The sequence below is a fragment of the Hydra vulgaris genome, chromosome 03, assembly GCF_038396675.1.
Source record: "Hydra vulgaris chromosome 03, alternate assembly HydraT2T_AEP".
In the NCBI taxonomy this organism is placed as follows: domain Eukaryota; kingdom Metazoa; phylum Cnidaria; class Hydrozoa; order Anthoathecata; family Hydridae; genus Hydra; species Hydra vulgaris.
This window is the reverse complement of record NC_088922.1, coordinates 30,607,948-30,617,428: the sequence shown is the minus strand read 5'-3', so window position 1 is coordinate 30,617,428 and position 9,481 is coordinate 30,607,948. Positions and strand designations below refer to the sequence as shown.

At 26.5% G+C, this 9,481-nt stretch overlaps 1 long non-coding RNA gene across 1 annotated transcript; it reads left to right on the top strand.

Moving 5' to 3' along the window:
- Positions 1-1,011: 1,011 nt before the first annotated feature.
- Positions 1,012-3,573, top strand: LOC136078081 (uncharacterized). The gene is made up of 4 exons (XR_010637504.1): positions 1,012-1,984; positions 2,639-2,797; positions 3,096-3,158; positions 3,244-3,573. It is a non-coding gene; the product is annotated as an uncharacterized LOC136078081 (long non-coding RNA).
- Positions 3,574-9,481: the final 5,908 nt, after the last annotated feature.

Genomic DNA, 9,481 nt, shown 5'->3' with positions numbered 1-9,481 from the left:
AATTATTAATAAAGTAGAACATTGATCATGACTACAAAAGAAAATACACTCACATACAAGATTGCAAGAAGTTTGATTGTCCAGCACAAATTAGTATTACAGAAAACTTAGAATTTCAAGAATATAAGGTAGGATATTTTTATGTGTATGAATGTTTATTGTAAACAAAAACAAAAAATTCCATATATATTTTGGCTCTTATCAAATGTAAAGTCAAATGCGATTAAAGAAGTGCAAAATTGGATATATATATATATATATATATATATATATATATATATATATATATATATATATATATATACATATATATATATATATATATATATATATATATATATATATATATATATATATATATTTATATATATATATTTATATTTATATACTGTCAGAAATAGGAAAGTAAAATCAAAGGAACTTCGGTATGCATTATTATTAGCAAATTAGGAAATCAATCAAATAAGAAAGTTTTGTATTGTTTTACCAGATATTTTGTCACACAACGGTCACATAATTGCCAAGGTATTTGTAACTTTTTATTTTTTGATTTTGTTTTTCACATTTACATTACACCTTCTACTTATGTGTAAGTCTCTTTTTGAATTAAATGATAATACATTTATATCTACAAATGTCCATCTATAAGGATTCTGGTATTTCACAGAGCATTGACCCAATTTCAATAAAACTGGTTCCGTTCTCCCAGAAATCTCAAATAAAAGATTTTTCCCTCGTAATTCAACTATTAACAATCAAAATGCATGGCAGAAAAGGTTTTTAGCCAAATATGGGAATGAACTTGTGTTGTTTAGTTGCATATATATATATATATATGAACATATATACATATATACATATATATATACATATATATATATATATATATAATATATATATACATATATATTATATATATATATATATATTTTATATATATATATATATATATATATATATATATATATATATATATATATATATATATATATATATATATATATATATATGAACATATGTAATATACCAGTATTTCCGAAGCCTTTGGCAGAGAAAGATGTACTAAACCGAACTGTATACTCAAGTTCATGGTCTTTAATAAAACTGTGTGCTTCTTCTAAACTTAATACAGTTTTAAAAAGCAGCATAATCAAAAAATGCGAATTACTAAAGATAATATACAATAAATAATACAATTACACTTTTCTTATACTATAATTACAATATTAAAATAGTTACAATATTGCTGTAATATTTATGTTATTATCGTACCATCATTATTTGAATTGTAGAATTTTGTTTCATAAGCTGTGTTATTATCTATTTATACTTGTATATATTATAAATTACAGTGTGACTATTAATATGGGGAACTATGGAACCAATTTAACATCCACTTTATAAGTTTATAAACAGAGTTATAAAAGAAATTTATAAACTCCTATAAGTTATAGGAGTTTATAAACTTCTTTTACATACACCTTAAAGTATATATTATTCCTCTATTTGTTTTTATGTTGTTTTAGTCATCATTCATACAAAAATTAAGAAAAGTTTTTAAAAAATTGAGAAACAACTTGGCTGAGTGCAAAATTAAGGGGAAAAGTATTCTGAATTTTTTCAGGACATTTTCCCGAAACAATTTTCCGGATTTTTTAAATATAATGATTATATGAAATATATAGTTTATATATTTATTATTGTAATTACTTTTTATTTTACTTTTATAATAATTTAATTATTTTGCATTGTAGTTTTATAATAATTAATAAAAAAAGTATCAGGGCGTAAGATATCTCATAACGTCGCAATGCATTTTTGACAAAAATAAAATAGTTTATCTAAACATATTATATTATCTTATATCTAAGTTTTATCAGTTTAGGTTTAATAAATATATTACAAAGCTTAGTTCAAATTTGTGTAACGTTATGGCAGATAATTCTCATATTGCAACACGCAAAAGATCAAACCCTTCTACAAGGTATACTTTTTTTTCTACCCTATCGTATATTATTTTAGACTGTCAAAATTGTCGATGTAATTAATTTTATAATAAATAAGTTATTATAACTTATTTAATATCAAATTTATTAAGCTACATGACAAATGATAAGTTCTGCATAAAATATTATTGACTAAAAAGACCCAATGGTATTGTTATGTTATTGGTTAGTAATATCATTCTGTAGTAAGACCCAATAATCTTTTAACTTTTAAAGTTTGAGAAATTTCACTTTTCCCTCTCTTCGTCTTCTTTTGTGATTGCACCCTGTAGCAAGAATTTAATTTAGTTCATATCTTGTTGGAGAGTGCAACTTGATTCTAAGTTGAATTTTCAGCACTCTGTATTTATTGGTGACCTAATTTGACAATACTTTATTATACATATTTTTAGTTTTATACTTAATATATTATATATAATTAGGGGTAGATGGAGCTCCTTAGCCGTGGTGAGTGTTTCCACAGCAAAAGGAGCCTCAAGGTGAAAATCTTACCATGGGTAAGGAAAATCATGATATAAAATCCCCACTATAATGTTGTGTGGTTATGTGGTAACTATTACATTTTTATAAATTGTTTTAATTTTTTTGTGTGCATTCTAAAATGACATTTAATGCTGTTCAAAACTTTGTAGATTACTCATTTAAAGCAACTTTGTGGGCTGTCACCTTTGCATCTAGTGAGTTAATGTATGAACAAGTTAATGCAGAAACAGATGCAAATATAAGAAGATGGAAAACAAAGAAAACAAATTATCACGTTATCACATAATACACAGATGTTATCACATAAGGTGAGAACAGGTCTTTTTCTAATCATGCCCATCAGTTATTACCATTATATATAGATATAGATATATTTATAGATAGATATTAGATATAGATATATATAGATAAATAATATTTTTATAAACTTGTATTTTTTATTTTGTAATTCTATTTTTTTAATCATCTGTCTTCTTTTTTGTTTATCTTTTTTTATTAAATTCTCATTTTTTAGCAATCAGAGTATAAAATTAGAAGGCAAATGACTTTTTTTATTTTTTTACACTGTACGTAGTAATGTTTTCTTAAAATTATTTAATGATTTAGATAAAAGAAAACAAATAACAACACTAGAAAGTCTTGTTGCCAAAAAAGTTGGCAACTCAACAAGTAAGATTTGTTTTAAAAGTTTTTGATTTAAGATAATTATTAAATAATCATATTATTATTTAAGATTTTATTCGTTTCTTTTCAGCTAAATCTGATTCATTTGATAAAGTTTGATGCGTGCTCTTATAGGAGAAAATATCGACTAATTCGTTAGATTATGTTTAAAGCGTGCTTTTATGGGAGAATATATCGACTGATTCGTTAGACTAAGTTTGAAGTGTGCTCTTTGTGGATTGAAGCGTGCTCTTCGTAAGTTGCAGATCTTCGACTTTGTACTTATTACTTATTGGATATAAGGAGGATATTTTAACAAAAGTGCAGCTTTTATTACAAATTAAAAATGTTTATGTCAAGATCTAATATACTGACTAATAAAACCATGTAATTTAATACGTATTAAATATTTCCTCGACGATGAGTTTTTTTTCTTTACACGAATCCAAACACTTCGTTTTTATAAAGCATAATTATTACTTAAATATTACGTGCCAAAATTAACGTAAAAAGCACGTCTTTTGGACAGTTCATGGGGACCAAAAAGTCACCTAAATATCACGTGCCAAAAGTAACGTGAAAAACACGTCCATAAATCACGTGAATTGGTCATTTCATGGGGACCAAAAAGTCACCTGATTGTCACGTGCCAAAATAACGTGAAATTCACGTTTTTGTCACGTCGCTGTGCCTACTGGGCATGTTCTTTTGGTATATTCATTTGTTTTTTGAAGTAATTTAGAATAATAAAATTTTTTAGAATGTTTTCTGATTTTTTCGAAAAGATTTTTATATTGTTTATAGGTTATCTTCATTTTTGTTTTTCGAATATTTAACATATAGTTTTTGTTTTGTTTTTGAAGATTTTTTGATTCCGCTGGTGATCCGTGGACAGCTCAAATATTTCACTTTTATTTCTTTTTCTTTGATTGGAAAATGATTATTATAGTGTTTTAGAAAAATATCTGTGAAAGTATTATATGTAATGTATTGTAAGTATTATAAAAAAAGTAAATATGTAATTATATGGGTTTATTAGTAATTGGTAAAATACAATGTTGAAACACGTTATCAAAAAATAATTTAGTAATCGGATACTCTTTGTATTTTAAACAATGTTTAAGTACCCGATACAGAACAATTTTTTTTGCTCTTTATTGATTTTGAGAAAAATTTCTTCTAGATAATTAGAACGTTTTTTAATATCACCTTCAGGTGGTCTATAACAGGTAGAGACTAAAATATCTTTAAACTTGGAGTTGATGATCTCTATTGTAAAGACCTCACTATCGGAATTAGAACTGGAATGATCTTTTATTACTTGATCATTCCAAACATAAGTTGCGATTCCTCCTCGTTTTTTGTATGCTTTCCTTTCAGAAGATAATGATTCATAATTGGGAATTTGAAAGTTGGAGTTATTTTGGATTGATTCATCAGAATACCAAGTTTCTGTTAGGCAAATCATACTGAATAATTGCAATCAATTAGGAAATGTTTAAGTTTGTCAAAACTTTTATTTATGCTTCTTATATTTATGTGAATTACCGTAAAATTTTTATATGCTTCAAGTTCAATTTTAAAAGTTTCTGTTTAAAAATATCGAGAATTAAAATTATTCGTTTGAAAAATTTGCGCATCAGCGTCGTTGTGTATATTATTCGCAGTTTCAAAGACATTAAAGCGCATCATTTCAAGATCTATTGTTTTATTTTTTATTGCCTTTAGTTTAGAATTTAGAACGCGTTTACTAAGTAAAACAAAAAGATGTAGCGCTATTTTTTAATAATATTTTTAATTATTTTATCGTATTTTAAAATGGCATTCTTCCTTCGCTTTTTAGTTTTTTAACTTCTTCCCATAGCATTCTTCGATGATATATTGTTTCTTGAGCGAAGTCTTCATTTATGTATAGGCCAGTTCCTTTAAGATACTTTACAGCATTGAGAATTTTGTTTTTGACTTGGAAGTTTAAAAGTTTTAAGACTAATGTTCTTGGTTTGTTGTCTTTGAATTGTCCAATACCATGAGCTCGTTCAACTACCACTTCGCTTTGTATTTTCAGTTTTGTTTTTGAAAATTTTTTTAACAGCTTTTTCGCAGTCTTCCCAACTTTCGCCTGGTGTTTCTTGTAGTCCATCTATTCTTAAGTTGTTTCTTCTCGATCGATTTTCTATATCTATGGATTTTTTTATAATGAATTGATTTCTGTCATAGTATTTCTTTATTTGTGATATTTTTTCCGAGATGTTATTTTCTTGAAAATTTATAGAAAAATATAGAAAAAGATTTAGGTGACATTAATGTCACCTAAATCTTTTTCTATATTTGATATTTTACATTTGTTGTTATTAATGTTTCTCTAGCTATTTTACATTTGTTGTTATTAATGTTTCTCTAGCATGTCTAATCTATCTGTAATAATTTTAAGATTTGCACTGATTATTGAGGTAAATGATTTTTCCTGGTCTTTTAACAAACGTTCCGTTTCTTTGAGAAGACTTTTTTAAGTTCCTCAAGCTTACTTGAAATAATTTTTTCGATGTTTTTCATCGTAATATCCATTTTTTTTTGTAAAAATTTCTCGATATTAAATAACACGTCTTTCTTCCGCAAGAGCGCAAAAAAATATTTATCTACCATCGTCACAATTAATTATTTAAAATATCAAATCTTATAATTTTTCAAAGTTTTTTTAGTAATTTTAAAATTAAAATATAATTTGTGCAATGGGCGATAACTTGTAAAAAACTTATTTCAACAGCAATTTAAGATTGCTGATATTGCTAAATGTGCTAAAACTTCCATAAAATTTGTCTAAAATATTGCTGATAAAATTAAATTGAATTTACCAATGAAAAATCGACCAGGTCAAAAACGTCATAAATGCACTAATTCTACAGAAGACCGCTATATAGTGACACTTGCTAAAAAAATCGTAAACGATCCAATATTTCTCTATATTAAATCAAATTCTAATGTTTTTTATCTAAAATTAGTATTATGTGATATGATTTTGACCATCTTATTTTTCTGTATTATTCCTAAATGAACTTTAAAACATTAGAGGTGTCACTCTAATGACTAATTTTTAACTATGCGAGTGACACCAAACCTAATTTTGTAAAATTATATATGTATATATATATATATATATATATATATATATATATATATATATATATATATATATATATATATATATATGTATATATATATATATATATATATATATATATATATATATATATATATATATATATATATATATATATATATATATATATATATATATATATATATATATATATATATATATATATATATTACGTCCGCGTTATGCTATTACGTCCGCGTTATGAAAAGTTTTTGAACGCATTGTCACCAAATTCATCGTTACTCAAACTAAGCACATCTGGGTCTCAAACAAACGGTTTGGTTTCCTTTCCGTAGTACAATGGACGCTATTATTCAAGTTATAGAGGATTGGAGTCATGCTGAAGATAATATTAAATCAATTTTTTGCAATATTCTTTGATTTTGCAAAAGTATTTGATCTTGTCGATCATGACAAGTTGCTACTAAAGTTGGTGAATATTCTACCTAACTGGCTCACATCTTGGATCGCAGTTTACTTATCTAATCGTTGCCAAAGAGTAAAAACAAGTAATCTCACCACTGACTGGAAATATATACAAGTACTTCAGGGTAGTGTTCTCGGGCATATCTTGGTCATCCTATTTATTTCCGATATAAATACCTACTTCCCATCTGAAACCATTCTCGAAAAGTATGCTGACGACATCCTGACCAACATTATCTATGATAAAGTTCCTGCCAATTTACCTCAATCCATTGCTGGTGTCGCACATTGGTCTGTCCCAGTGAAAAAGCGCACATGGGATACGCGTGGATTTTTTCCATATGTAACCCATGTGGGGATTATTATTTTGTCCCATGTGGGTTTCATATGGTAAATCCCACATGGATTCTATATGGTAAATCCCATATGGGATACGCGTGGGTTTTTACCATATGTAACCCATATGGGGATTATTATTTTGTCCCATGTGGGTTTCATATGGTAAATCCCACATGGGTTTTATGTGGTAAATCCTACATGGGATATAGGTGGAAAATACTACATGTTATAGATCTTAAATGCCACATATTTTAATCCAAATCGTATAAAAGTAGTCAATACTAGACAAATGAAAGTCCGAATGCTTCTATGATTTTTAAAAATCTTTTAATTTAAAAATAACTTAAATAGTAATTTAAAATTAATCATCGAAGCTTTCAGAGAGGCTTAACTTAATCTGGTATTTGCTACTTTATCCCATTTGGTATTCAAAATGTGCAGCATTTTTGATCTTTTACATGTGATGTTTTCCACCTATAACCTATGTGGGATTTACCTTAAACTATTATGACGAAATTTTATAAAATTAAAAAACGTGTTGCAAAATGAATTTATTTTAAAATAAATGCTATTAATCAATACATCCAAAATGAATATTAAAAATATTTTTTCTTTTGCGATTTACACGCCGTTTTTTGTCGATTGAATTAATTAAATCGCTTCGGCTTGCATAATACCAAGGTTTTTAGTATCTTCTAACTTTCTTCAAACATTTTCTAAAAAAAAAAATACAAATACAAATATATATAAATATATATATATATATATTTATATACATAGAGAGAGAGAGAGAGAGAGAGAGAGAGAGAGAGAGAGAGAGAGAGAGAGAGAGAGAGAGAGAGAGAGAGAGAGAGAGAGAGAAAGAGTATATATGTAATATTAAATAGTATTGATAATATTTAATATTACATAAATATTCAAATTTCATTAAGAATATTTATGTAATATTAAATAGTATCAATAACAAGCAGAACCATAACAAAGTATATATATATATTAGAAAGATAACTGTATCTTTAATTTTTTTTTCTAAAAATGGTAACAATAAAAATCACCAACATGCGCTATTGCATTGCTAGTATCTAGCGTAAGCTGTTTTTCACGCTTACCTGTAGGTTTCATAAAATTTGACAGTTCAACAATATCTCGTAGCAGTTGTAACTGTTGATCACCAACTGAGTGGATTTCTCCGCATAATTCATTTCTAAACCGAATGCCAGCACCAGGTGCTTTGACATTAACAACATTTGAAAAAAAATTATTTTTTCAATAAATACAGCAGTACCTTCAATTGCTATATTTTCAATCTCTGGATGCGTTCTTAATGCAGCTACTGTTTCTTCACAAAAAACAGACAAACAAAACTTTACAGATTTTCTCTCTATTGGTTTTGGATAAACTGATTTAGCTGTAAGTTTAGAGAGTTTAAAAAGACTATTATACTCAGTTTTATATAAAGTTTCTAAATCACTCCACTTAGCCAAAGCCAGTTCTTTATTGTTCAAAAATTGAAGTTCTTTTTTGTCAACCAATTGTTTTGTATAGATTTTAAGAGATGCACATAATCATACAATAAATATATACCTGATGTTGTTAACCATGGTTTACTATCAACTGTTTTAAACATTCCAAAAAATCTTTGATTTACACGGTTACCATCAATAATTATTACCAGTGTCTTACTATTTTCAATATTATTTATCATATTAACAATTTGTTGACATTGAGCAAACTGAAATTCAGAGGAAAGATTTGCAACAGGTTGAGCTCTACATATAAATTCTGGACCTCCAAAAAGACATTTAATCATAAATGGTAAAATTGTTTTAGCTAACTTTTCAGGGTAGTTTACTGCTTGACCAAACAAAGCACCTCTTTGGTAAAGTAATGAAGCTTTGACATAGACCTTATCAATTAGTAGTATGAAAGTTATTTTCAATGGATTTAAATTCATAAAAATACTATTTATGAAACTTAGGTCCTCCATTGAGCTTATTTTTGAAGTCAATCGTGTTAAAGTCCTTATACAAACAATCATCTAAACTTCGTCGCATAGCAAAATACTCATATGCTCTACATATAATATCTGAAGTATATAAAACTTCACCAACACTAACTTTTCTCATAGCATTAAGGTGTTCGAATAGAATATTTGACTAAAGCAAACTTTCTTTATTTTTTAAAAATCTAACTGCTTCAAATAAAGCTGATTTTGTTTTTATTAACTTTAATTTGTTTACAGCTAAAGATGAAATATTACAAGTTGTGCCATTATGGTTAGCTACAAATGAATAATCATTGAAAATTACTAAAATAAATAATGGAACACCAAGTTTGTACATTTTTGATTGTATGTGTAAACTTTTTTTATTAAGCTGAAAAACAATAACATTGTTATTACCACTTA